General features: G+C 36.1%; 1 protein-coding gene across 2 annotated transcripts in view; it reads right to left on the bottom strand.

Annotated features, from left to right (window-relative positions):
- The window catches only part of LOC140154821 (uncharacterized), a 55,904-nt gene extending 48,056 nt beyond the window's left edge, over nt 1-7,848 (bottom strand). Inside the window, exon 1 of one of the 2 annotated variants that reach the window (XM_072177409.1) lies at nt 7,704-7,848. The gene's annotated coding sequence lies outside the window, so the exon portion shown is untranslated. Of the gene's footprint in view, nt 1-7,408 lie in introns of both variants that reach the window. The other variant, XM_072177408.1, reaches the window with a different exon arrangement.
- Between the last annotated feature and the right edge of the window lie 6,513 nt (nt 7,849-14,361).

The raw sequence follows: 14,361 nt of genomic DNA on the forward strand, positions 1-14,361 counted from the left end.
CGTCCAAATGTTGTTCTTGTCATTTTGTGTTTGTACTGATTCGTATCTTGTGAGACGTGCGCTACTGCGTTGTGTTCAGCGACTATATATCCTACCCTTCTTCGCTCAATCAATTATGCATGATTAATGACGTCACTCATACGTACGATCGATGTAAAGAATGAACTACTACACATCGTAACACGTCATGGAAAAATCTGACATTTGCATATCACATTTATCACTTCCGGGAGGATATTGTGTACATTGCACTGGTCTGGACTCAGTCACGTAAACAGGCGTTGGCCTGTATCAAATGGAATTTTATCTTGCGCAGGTTTGGCGATTTTTCTTGGAATTATGATTGTTTTATTATTCAATAAAAATATACTGTAAGTTGAAACAATCCCAACGCTTTTTATTTCATTCCCACGCTTTATACCATTCCACACTTTTTACCCAAAAAGTTTAAAACCTCCACGCTTTTACCAATTTTCAGAATTTTGAACCGGCACGCATTAAAAACCGTGGACTGCTGAGTATGACACGCGATATTCAAAATTCCCGCGCTGAAATTGTCTAGAGCAATCAAGTCCTATAATTAGGGATGACCATCATAATTTCATGTTGCCCCTTTTGCTACAAAAGATTATTTTCTGGAAAGAACTCATCAACAGAAGTATTTTTGTGGTTAAATGGTCAAAATCGGTCAAAAACTTTTCAATTATGAATTTTCAAAGTTTCCCATTCTGACCGGTCATTGAACGAAATAAATTGACAAAGTCTAAATATAGCAATGTGAGCAAAATTGGTATAAGCATATATTTACCTTTTCATATTTCTTTATTTTAATATATATGCAAACATGAAACAAGCATATTGTGAAAGTATCAAAGGAGTTTCTTATGAAATGGCACTTTACTAGTCAATAGCATTAAGTATTTCTTCAAACCGAGGCACTGAAATCATGCTTTTAGTTTTAAAACATTTGCCAAAAATCATCCATAATGGCCAAAGTGGCACAAAATCAAAAGTCCAGTGTGAACTTTTTTTCCACAACAATATACACTACACATAAGAAAAATACTAATGTACTACAAGGGATTTTCAACATAGGAATCCAAACAATCAAGTACCAACATGCACAGCTTTATCCTGATATACACTTCTAGTGCCCGTTTCTATTCATCGTTATGTATTCTTCTCCCGTGCATTATTTTCGTGAACTACCCTTCACAGCCCAAATTATATAAACCTGCACGCTAAACAATGCATTATCTAAAACCTGCACGCTAAACAATAGATTCTAGATAATACGTGCACGCTCAAATACTAGAAATACTACTTTCACATAACCATATAGTAGAGTTAGGTGACGCTTTCGACACAGAGGTCACTTAACTATATAATTGTCTGTTCGATATATATACCATCAAAAAAGTACGAATATACATTCTGTGGTGTTAAAATGATATAGTTACAAACGGTGTTCTATAATAGGGTACAATTACCGAATAGGGTGCAACTCGCTAGACTTGAGTCCAGTCCTCGTTTACGGAGTTTAGGGTTAGGGTTGGGGTAGGGCAGTCTTGTAATAAGACTAATAGAGTTGCACCCTATTCGGCAATCGCTCGTGCAATGCAAAGATCATTGTCATAAATTATGATTAATGACCTCAAATAAATCAAACATCAAATGAGAATAATCAAGCTTCTATTAATAAAAAAGAAAAAAAAACAGGTGGATCATAATTATACAAGATGACACCATTGCAAAATATTCAGCATTTTACAAATGAAATACATGTAGGCCTATATCTAAAATAACATAGCCGGGCCCGGAAACACACACTAGCGCATAATATCATGATCATGCTTTATAATACCATAGGCCTTCAAACACATGTGTTTGAAGGCCTATGATAATACTGAACAAATTGTTAAATCCCAATGTCGTGTGTTTTAATATAAGTAGATTTTAAAGTTCAAATTATAGAGCTATAAAGTCCAGTTGATATTCACCGTAGTACTAGTCGGACATCTAAATCGATCGTTTCCAGGGTTCAACTGGTTCAGTGCTCTAAATGATCACAACATAAAGTCAATTGGTTACAAACCATGCGTGAATAAGTTACTAAAGTATGACGTATGGCTTAATCGATACCATTGATAGCTAACTAATACAGGGATTGATTTTCTTTACCAGTTAAATGCTACGTAGCTGGTCAATGTCCTGACGGTGTTTTTAAAATGTAAGATATTTTCCCTAATATTAAAACTAATATAATGAATGCAGCAATTAATATTGCCTATTGTTTTAATAGGCCTACACTCAAAGTGTATGACTGATAATGTACTCGTGCAAATGCATTCGTCAAGATAATTGCACTTGCCATGGAGTTAATGCATTTAGCTCTTGAGCCTATCGGCTCTCGAGCTAAATGCAATAACTCCACGGCGCGTGCGATTATCTTGACGAATGCATTGCACTCAGTTCATTATCCTTATCATCACTTCTGGGGTTTTAACAAAATGTTTAACCTCTATTGTGATTGGCAGCAGCATAAGGTATCTCTTTGATAGCTGATAATGCCCAGCCATTCAGCAAGTGGCTAATAACAGACCTTGATAGGCTTGAATGAATACTGTCATGTGCTACAAAACCATCACATCCAGGGCCTGGTCACACCATATGCTACAGAGAGCACAGTACTTTAACAATGGAGTGAAAGACTCATTATTGATTAGGCGCAGTATTTTAAAAGTACAGCTCCTGTGCGTGTATAGCAGCAAGTCAGTGCAGATGGTATAAATATAAGAAAATGTTTAGGGTTGAGATCAGGTGAATAATACAACAAATGAGCATGAAACTTCACATTTATGTTCAGAAAGGTGTCTATTTAACATGATTCAAAAGGTGTTTGGAAATTCCAAAGGGAAGCTGGTGATTTAATTTTTAACTCGAGATCTACTTGTCCGTTTTTTTTCCTTTTTACAGAGGGTATGATAGAGGTAATAACAACAACTCTGCCAAATTACAGCTCAGTAGGTCAAGGTGTTCACCTGATCTTTTTCATCTGAATATTTTGTGCCATTCTGAGCAGTGCTGCACTGGGCCACTGGCAATTAAGCGCACTGTGGCGATTGACCAATTTTGACTCACACTTACAGAAAAACCAAATAAGTTATGATGCTGTAATTTGCAGGATAGTTACAAAACATAATTGGCATTAACATCTCCAATTTTTACAGAAAAATTATGAAAAATAAAAGAATGAGCTCAATTTAGAAATGTCTGTGCAAGCAGTGCACAGTTGAGCTCCCTGCATGTCTATGGGAGTGTTCTAATCAAGTTGATGGTTCATTGGTCATCCCTACTATAATAATTCAATGAAGCCTGACGACAAATGAGCACAAATAACGATGTCCGTTCATTGTGCTTTCATAGGATAAACAACCTGTCAAACACTGCGGAATTTCTTCAAACGACTTCTTCAAACTTGTGAGTTTGAAACAAAAGTGAGAAAACACTTTTGTTGTATAGATAATCGCAACATATTTTGTAAATGATATTTAGCATGGATTTTTGGCCGGGATTGACATGGTAACTCTACTGTGCTTTTCCTAAAAAAATAAAATCACTAAAAACTGACATTCCATACATAAGTCACAGCATCCACATAAAAATTACTGATACAAAGCGATGCATGAATGATATAAATTGGGAAGATAATTCATTCAAATTCCATTGCAGCAGAGTGAATTAGTGTATTTTGCTTCCACCCAATCTCATGATAAGCCTCACAAAACACACTGTTGTGGGCAAACAAACATCACATTAAAACAGGGTTATAGCTACGGTGGGTGGCGCTGTCAGCCTGGCACAAAAAAATATATTTTAAAAAAAAACATTTTTTTTTTAATTTTAATTTTTTTTTAGTAAATGATTTTTTCATCATAAGAAGAGGAAAAAAAATTAGGGGGGTTATACCCCCAGAGCTTATTCCCAGATAACTTGCATTCACTAAAAAGATTGTGCCCCGAGCCAGCGCTCTAATTGAATAGTAAAATTACCCGGCACTCAACTGCATTAAATTTATTATAAAAATGATTTATTTATTTACAGCTTTCTTCCATGAAATATGCATTATATTAATAATACAATTCACATATAATTTGATCAAATCAATGAATTAGGCCTATGATATCAACATGATTTTTCAATGTGATTCACATCTTATTTATTATTTTTATTTATTACACTTTATCACTGGTATATACAATAATTATAATATAACATCAAAATATATTGCACATGAATATTCAAAAGTGTACAAAAAAAGATAAAATTTTGCACCAGTGAAAGGCAAGGACTAACAGGTGCAAAGCACTAGGACAGTCCCACCAAGGATCAAAACAATGAGGACACCCCCCCCCCCTTCACCCTCCCAAAAAATTTGAAAAAAAAACAAACCTCGCCTCAGACAAGAGAACAAACTTCCATTTCATGGTGAGTGACCACTACATTTTTTTTTGTATTTGTCAGGGTGTCAAACCCCACCCCTTTATTTCAGAGTCCGAATTGATGCAGCAGGGTCAGAAATTTGGCGAGAATCCATTCTCGCTAAGATTCTCTTCAACAAAATTGCAAGAATCTATGGGTTCTCGTAAATATTCCAGTCTATCATGCAAATCTCGCACTTGGTCATGAATTTCTGACCCTGTGCAGAATTTATCCTCATCTAACAAACACTCATGATTTTCTTTTATATCTGCAACATTATTGGCACAACTGCGATCATCTAGTTGCAAGAAAAATATGACTTTCGTCATTACATTGTTTATTGTGATTTGTGAAGCACATGGGCGAATAGTAATGGGCTGACATCCTGAATCAATTGTGATATGTCAGCCGCTTTGGTCTGCTCGTTCTGCTTGTAGATCATCAATTCTACTAGTACTATCGTTGACGTTTACGAGTTGAAAACATCAACAAATTTATTTCCGAAATTTGTATTCGAAATTTACTGACAAAATATGAAAATTTGAAGACATAATCAAATTACTTTATACTTTTTTTCAATTGATAGCTTTATCCACATGCTATATTGCTCCAATGCTTTTTATAAACCCACCATTTACTAAAATGTAGCAAAATTTTAACCCCCACCCTTTTTACCAATTTTCAGAATTCTAAACCCCCACACTGTAGAAAGTGTGCCCGACAAACAATGGCGATTGATGGCATTTAACCACATTTACATTGAGAAGGCCAATGATATAAAATGTATGTAACTACTATAATATGTATCCAATGTTCCAATTTGGAAAACCTGAATCATAATGGCAACAAGAGTATCAATGGTGCTGTCGCTCTGCACTTTTTGGGGACAGTGAAAGTAATTGTTCTTGGAGTCAAATTCGCAACAGGTGAAATCATTTGAGTATGTGACAGGTCACATTCAATGGTACATCTTGTTGGTTGATGTAGATATCTCATGTTATTATTTAGCGAAATGGATTGAAACAGGTGGAAATGGATGGATTGTTTAAAATGGGTCAAAATGAATCGAAACGGATCGAAATGTATATCAAAATATGTCAAGAAAAAGTCTAAATGAGTCAGGACTTTTTGCATTTTTTAATTTTTTTGCGGATTTGGAGAGTCCCTTGGCCTTGACCTAGAGCGAAGTAGTGCAATCAATCATTTGTGGTTGATTAAAAAAATTACAAGTTCGTATCAAAATGGGGCAGATTTGTAACTTGTGTAAGTTGTGTTCAATTCAAAATCTATCTAAAATATAAACTTGTGTACAAAACTAATGCATAGAATCTTTCAAACTGGTATCATTATATAGTTTGCTAGATTTTGTGAAATATGACTCGCATTTTTGTAAAATGGCCCTCTGTAGTGAAAAATTATATGCCCAAAACAACATTACTTAGAAGTAAATGAGTTTAATGACAATCATGACAATGTTGGGTCTCAAATGTTGAGGAATATTCAGCCTTCACTTTAAGTTTAGAAATGTTTAGAGTGAACAGTTCTAAACTTGTCCGACGGTGAACCTGCTAAAACCCCACTAATTGATATGAATTCCCATCGTAAAAGCCTATCCCACAACTTCACTTTAAACCAGTGTTCGAAATAAGCACTTATCCTCTTGTCCTCTTGTCCAAAAATCACTGGGGACAACCATATTGAGATATGTACTTATCCTCTGGACAACCACTATATTTTACCTCTTAAATATGACACATTTTGGGGACAACCAAAATGTTTTGAGGACAAGCAGAAATTATGCTTTAGTTGTCCTCGGGACAACCTCCATATTTTCCTTATTTCGGACACTGCTTTAAACCCATTTTATTTTGCATAACTTAGCTAATTTTTATCAATAATATCACATGTGATTGATTCATTACTTTTTTAAAAGTTTGCCCAATTTCCTTTTCAATTTCAATGAAAATATTTCAAAAAAATATCCAACTGCATCATCCCTACATTGGGTGGTGGAGTTATCGCAAAACATGATAAATTGATTTGATGTCCTGTGAGTGTGCTGTGTGAGTTTAATTCAACAGGGGAGAAAATCAAATCATAAAATCATAATTCATATCGAACAAATTGTTATAAATACCAAGCTGGTTAATAATAGTATCCTATCATAGTGGAAATCACATGATCACTGTCGCAACTGACAAGCTAACAATAACATGTGTTGGTTCATCATGTTCATTTCTTATAAACAGAATTAACCTAGATTGATATGTATGTTGCCTAACCTGTTTACATTATTTAATTAATATATTTTTGATGAGGATCTCAGCCATTACTACCTGAAATAAATTGGTAATTAATACATCATGAATGACATAGCATAGTATGAACTAGAAACTTCACATTGTATGTCAAGAGAAATGATTCGCACACACTGTAAAGTAAATATTACATGTAAATAAGGCAAAACATGGTATGGTATCAAGATTTTAAAGATTGTCACCACACATCATTTCATTCAAATGGTGATGCCAAGCAAATGAAAATCTCCATGTCAAGTTAAACCCTCTCATTGCTTAGCTTCTTGACTTTGGTACTATTAGTATTATTATTGCCTATAACTTAGCCAGCTCATCAAACATTACAACATTTTACAACGGCGTAAATCATTTAATGGTATTGGTAGCCGGATTTTAGAGTCAAGAGAAGACAACATAGCATTGGTGTTTGGCGCAGCCGCAGGTATGAGTGACAGGTTCAACGATCAATGGTTATTATCATTCATTTTGCATAGATGAAATGATGTGTGAATAACTCTCTACGACAACAACAATTAATACAAGTTCTACATCTACTATGTCTATACATGTAGCTTGGCTTTTTTTGGGTGACTCGTGTTTGCACACAATTTTAAGCCAAGCTTACTCACTCTGTTGGAAATGCTGGGTCGTACTCCTCATCAGCCATTTGGCACTTTCAGGGCTTTAGATCATCTCTTTAAACAATCGCACACGTACTTGCGATGTGAATTTACTAAAACAAAAATTGGAACATGCGAATCAATGATATGTATGCTGTTGATTCTCAAAAGCCCTGTCTGTGCAATGCAATGCCAATGCAGATACAGTGTACGAAAACACACGCACGGCGATCTCGAAAGTGGCCGGTTTTGACGATAAAAGACACTCTTCGATGCCTAAATTGACTTCCACTACAATAACCACCTTAAATTCTGTTGGTTGAGACAGCGTCTGTCAAAATAATCGTAGTTCAGCGGCTGAAATGGAATATTTTGGGGGGAAACCCCATCACCTCGTTTGACAAAATTACATGAAGTTCTTCAATCTTTTTCTTCCTAGCTTTTTTCGCTGGCTTCTTTTCATTAGCCCAAGCATGTCGGGAAAATAAAATGTATGGGAACCATTGACGTAAACTAGTGTTGCCAGCCACATTCATTACGATATTTCTTAAAAGAGGGTTTCGAATTCTCATAATTGTTTCCCGAATTGTTTTCACTCAACTTGCACGTGACTCAAAGCTAAGCTAAGCTACTCAACTGCCAATGCATAGATGATGTAGCCCTACCACAGGGCCTTTTTTTATTACACATTATATACACCATGCTATATACTGAGAACTGCTAAAAACCCAGTGACAGCTCACAACCCACTAACCGCTGTCCCCGATTCTGGGGAATTAGCAGTCACTGGTAGCAGCTCTCTGGACATAGCCAGCAGCTCTCTGGACATAGCCATGTTTTATGACATAGCATGGTTTTGGATCACCACAGTCAAAAGGTCCTATACTAGTAGGGCTAAGATGATGTCGAACTATCATGCCGGCGACCAAGCCGACCATGCACACATTTCATCTTGTAGGCCTATGTAGGTCTATGACTTGATCATGTTACACCAAAGATCCTATTAATGTTTTTGGTCAAGAGATTTCATTTTTATATCCAGATTATTTAATCATAATCCCTTATTAAATTAAGACAAATTTTAATATTCATCAGAGTTTGCAATTTGAGGGGGAATGAGCCAAAAATATGTTTTCTAACAATTATAGTCACACAAATTCTAAGACTTGGAACAAGTACACTCTTAGAAAAAAAAAAAAGGTTCAACTTAGAACTTTTTAAAATTTTTGTCCTGTATGCATATGGAAAAGTTACGCGCATCTGCTCAGCGCCCGCTCAAACATTTCGTTTAACACGGGAAATCGTAGAGCAAAACTTGCATCTCATCACGAATTTTCTTAATTGTGAACAAAGTATTATTTTTCCCCAAAACCATCGCACGGTTTTTTGTTATTTGAAATGTCCTTTTAAAATGATACCAAATGTTAAAATTTTACCTACTCGCAAAGAGTGGCAGTTTTTGAATTGAAAATATCAGTTTTTCAGCTTTTCAATGAGAATAGGCCAGAAGCCTTGCGGCAGCAGTGGCGTACCGTGGCCGCTCCTATCCCGGGGGCTGAAGAAAATTAAATTTTGCTGCCCCTTCACCAACAGCCCGAAAAGGTTGACCCAATTTTTTTCGGTGGTTTGAAAAGTGAAGAGCAAAAAAAAAAAGCAACACATTTTGATGTATAGTACCATTTTTTCAAAAATGTTTATACTTTTTCAATTTTTTCCGCCCTTTTTTCTTTGCTAATTCGTTTTGCCGCCCCTTCGTTTTTGCCGCCCCTGTTTTTGCCTGCCCCTTCTTCTTCCGCCGCCCCTTCGTTTTGGCCGCCCCCTGCTTTTACCCCGGGGGCTGACGCCCCCAAAGCCCCCCCAAATACGCGCATGAGCAGTAATAAGGTTCTAAAAAGAACCTTAAAAAGTTCTATAAAGAACCTTAAGGTTTAAGGGATCTAAAATGAGCGTTTATTGCGTTTCGACAGTATTTTTTGTGGGACATGAGAGCACCTCAGCCCTATCGAATTGCATTCTGAATACGAAGCATGTCTTTCTGATATCAAATAATTTTCATTTTTGAAAATCACAATATAATACAAATTTTATGACAAATTATAAAAATTTGATATTTTTCAAATTTTGATATATAACAGTCCTCGAAGTAAATTATATAAATCTAATGATATATTCTTAAAAAGTGTATGTAGCAGGGAGGAAAAGCCGACGGTCAATTGAAAATTTGACCTTTCATATTGAAGATATGGATTTTTTTCCCAAAAAGACCTATTTTTTTTGTGTTTTGGGAAAAAAAAATCCATATCTTCAATACGAAAGGTCAAAATTTTCAATTGATCGTCGGCGTTTCATCCAACCTACATACACTTTAAGTATAAATCATCAGATTTATAAAGTTTACTTCAAGTACTGTTAAATATCAAAAATATCAATTTTAATGATTTGCCATAAAATGTGTATTAAATTGCGAATTTCAAAAATCAAAATTATTTGATATCAGAATGACTTTCTTCGTATTCAGAATGCAATTCGATATGTCTGATGTGCTCTAATGTCCCAAAATAAATACTGTCCAAATGTTCATACCCCAGCCCTTAAATAGGCCTAGGGTCATTCTAATTCATTTATGCAGGGACTCATCACAAAGTTAAGAAAAGTAAAAAGTAGTGTTAACCCTTTTTGGTACTAAAAAATCATTTTCTTGGATAAAGAACATTTTTTTAGTTCTACTTAGAACCTTTTGAGGGCTCTTTCTTAAAGGTTCCTTAAAGGTTCTTCAAGCTTAAGGTTCTACATAGCACCCTTTCTTGGCTACAGAACTGTTTTTGGTTCTACAAAGAACACCATTGGCTTTCAATTGGGTTCTTTGTAGAACCAAAAAGAGTTCTGTAGCTTTTCTCTACATTTAATCTCATTCACTCCTCTGACCAATTTATGAGCCTAAAGCAGTATACAGACTTTTTATTGTACGTACAATATTGTATGTACAATATGTACGTTATTTAATCTATTGCCATTCTATTTCCAGTAATGTTTAAGTTCTAACGAATGTTTGATGACGTAAAATCGATAATATATTTCTGCTAGATATTGTATGTAACATATTATCGATTTTTCGTCATCAAAATTCGTTAGAACTTAAACATTACTGGAAATAGAATGGCAATAGATTAAATAACGTACATATTGTACATACAATATTGTACGTACAATACTCGGAGTCTGAATACGACTTAACTCTTCTGCTTCATTGGGCCCAAAAGGTCCTTTTAAAATAAAAGCCCAAGCACTTGGGGTTATAATCTTTGTCAAGACGCTCGGGAGGGGTACGCACCGAAGGGAGTCCGCACGACAAAGGCGCGAAACGGGGGTCCATTTTCACGAAGAATAATTCTCTCCTCTCTTCTTCTCGCAGAGAGTTAGAAAGTGTTTTTTATCGGTCAAATTTACAGCAATGATTTCTTCAGAAAAAAAGACATGGGGCACCAGGGACAGGCTCAAGCAAGTAATGCATTGATTGGATTGTCCATACTCCTCTCCCGTGTCTCCTCTTCCTATTTTTCCCTCTCTACTCCTGTTTTTCTTTCCTCCTCTTCCCCTCTCTCCCTTCCTTTTTCCAAGTTATCTTTTTTTCCTGGTCCTCTTTCCTCCGGGGCCCCATGGATTCTGATCTTCGTTTCATATCACTCGTTTTTAACACAATCGGCCGGATTGGCTAGGCCAGGGCTTCTCAACTGGCGGCGCGCGCGCCACTTGTGGCGCTTGGAGTCAGTCGAGGTGGCGCACGAAGTGGCGCATGGTAATTTTAATATTTATTTCACATAAATTTTGAACAAAAAAAGAGGTGAAAATAGTCACTCTGGGCCTTTAAAAAACCTTAAAATCCAGGAGCTTCCAGGGGCGCTGCCCCCGGACCCCCGATAAAGCTTCATCACTGCATCGTACCCGCTATGCGCCCGCGCTAACTTGCAAAGTCCTCAGGCGCCCTTAACATTTTGGCACTTCATGATCACAGAAATTTTCCAGTTGGCGCTTCAAATAAACTAGTTGAGAAGGCCTGGGCTAGGCTATATCAATCTACTATTTCCATGATCGATTTAAGAATTAGCGGGAATGTAGATTGTTTTCTCAAGTTCCTCTCACTCACTCTCTGCATGGGAGATAAGGCCCACACACTATTATTATGATACTTGTATTTTAGCAAGTTTTAGACTTGTAATTAAAAAAGAATATTTATGTATTTTAATGTTAATAATTGCGAGATAAAGGAGGAAGGCCTATATTATAGTATAGAAGAAGGTATAGAAACAAGAATTTAAAAAGACAAAGTTCACGGATCAGGTGTATAGTACTCTACTTTGGTCTAACTTTCAATAGTATTATACTAACCCACAGATACTAACCTACTCTGCACTGATTTAAAAATAAATAAATGAATTGAGGCATAAATGATACTTGCATCTTGACTCTGGAAAATAAATTTCAAAAACCTCATCATCATGTTTTTAAGCCACCTGTAAACAGGAAACAAACTTCCATCAAAATGTCCACTGTATCAGCCCATCAGATGATATTTCCCATTCGACACCCCATTCCTTTTAAAAGAAGTATTATTTGGAAGCAAATCACCTAATGTGTTTCAGGAACACTGCATGTTGGTAACATCTCAAATTATTTTGTTGAACACACATTGCTTGGTTATTACAAGAGTCAATAAACAATCAATTAACTAACAGTGTTCAATTAACTCTAGAGAATGGGCTTAATTTTGTACGCTGTAGTTATATTCTGAAGTAAATCGCCTATTGCACCTTATCACTAACTAAATAAAGTTATAGCTAATTATACTGACCATGGTGACCTGCTTAACCAATCAGTTATGCGTATTGTCAGCATGTGATTGCTATAAGCCAATTGAAAACATGTTTAATAAAAAAGGCTAAAAATTTCCTACACATGAGCAGTCTCACTGGAGATTAAATGTGCTAAATTGTAATTGTCATGGGGAGCAGGATTCATAAAGGCATACAAACGAGGGTATGAGATATTAGGAATTATTTCCTAGTCTCTTAACCACAGGGGTGGTGGATTACAATAGTTATTCAAGACACATGGTGTGTAAGGGATAAACTGTGCATATGAGATGTGGGTGCAAACGGTTTTAATGTTCACTGGCATGAACAAAAAATCAATGTGCGTTTTCACTTTATCCAAAACTGACAGTAAAAAAAAACCTGAATAGAACACAATGGTAGAAGAGTTTGTTTTCATTCGTTTTTTACTGATTTTCAATTGATGGTCGGCTTTTTATCCCAGCTACAAACCCTTCAATTACATTCATATCATTAGATATAAAGTTTACTTCGAGGACTGTTAAGGGCATTTCGTGATCCACAGCCTTATCCCCCACTTTTCTCAAAAAACGTTGAGATTTTTATACCACTAGAATCCTCTGGCTATAATGTTTGTGTACAAAAAATTTTATCACTCCGCATCCAAATTTGAATTGGGCCTACGTTCTGGTACCAGAACAAAATAACACTGGCATATAGAGCACTAGTAATAGGCCTACACATAATCTCGCAAACGCAAAATCGGAATCAAGTGAAATTTTGGGAATAAGCTTTTTTCGTTGATATCTACTGAAAAGTATCATAAAAATAGGATGCTAGGATCACGAAAATACATATACAAAATATCAAATTTTGCCATAAAGTGAGTCGCAAATTTCAAAAAATCAAAATTATTTGATATCAGAAGGACATTCCTCATATTCAAAATGCAATTCGATATCTGATATGCTCTCGATCTCAGGTCCCACAAAAATACGTGAAAACGTCGCTATCCGAGCCCTTAATCCCCGGAGCTGAGGGAGTTCTCCCTGGTTGGAGGTATACGGGGATGTGCCACGGTTTTGGGGTAGGCCTATACCTTTTCAGCAATGTTGGTATATCGATGGGTGGGTTTAGAACTAGCCCCGTTCCACAAACCGCGACGCCTCTCGAATAGCTTCGAATAGCGAGCGTAGCGAGGTTTGGAAAATCATCATTTATACAGGTATTTGAGTACAGCACAGAATTAAGCCAGTGCTAGGTGGGTTTTCAGTGGAGACTAATGAGCCCAATTGGGCGCATTTGGGCAAAAGTGCCCATAAAAGCGCCCAATATGGGAAATTTGGATGCGTTTTTTTGTGTGCTGAAAAATTGGTATACTGATGTGTGGTAAAAACAGCAAAAAGTAGGTAGGCCTATAGGCCTAGAGAAACTCAGCATCCGAAAGTCTGCGTGGCACATCTCCGTTTTATTTTCGAAGACCCCCCATACTGATGGGTGGTAAAAACAGCAAAAAGTAGGTAGGCCTATAAAGTCAGCATCCGAAAGTCTGCGTGGCACATCTCCGTTTTATTTTCGAAGACCCCCCTCCGGGCCTTAATCGCCCCTAAATTTGAAATGGCCTTTTCTTTCAAAAGTTTTTTAATCCGGAATAATTGTGGTCCCGATTTATTGTCGAAATGTATAGTCAACATTGAATAATAGTTGACATGAAGAAAAATATTTTCAAAATTTTATCAACAAATCTTGTTAGGGTTAGGCCTGAGAGTTCCACTAGAACATTTTCTTTCATAACTTTTTTTCTAACCCATAAATTGTTTCAAATACAACTAAGTAATGAAAATCAAGTCTCTAAGTTAATTGGATAGACAAGTACTGGTAAAAAGTGTTATAACTTCTTGGTTATTCATGCAAGATATGTAATAGTATATTTTGGAAAGGAAGCAAAGGAATCTAAATATAGGCTAAACACAGATTTGGTGTAAAACAGCGATTTTGAAGAAAAAAAAGAAAGACACATTTGGAGAAAATCACTAAAAACACATTTTGCCTCAAATATTTGTAAATATATAGGCCTATACTTAATAAGTGCCTTGAACAACTCCCATGCTTAACCTGAACGAACTTCTGAAA

The sequence above is a fragment of the Amphiura filiformis genome, chromosome 6 (genome assembly GCF_039555335.1).
Source record: "Amphiura filiformis chromosome 6, Afil_fr2py, whole genome shotgun sequence".
Taxonomy (NCBI): domain Eukaryota; kingdom Metazoa; phylum Echinodermata; class Ophiuroidea; order Amphilepidida; family Amphiuridae; genus Amphiura; species Amphiura filiformis.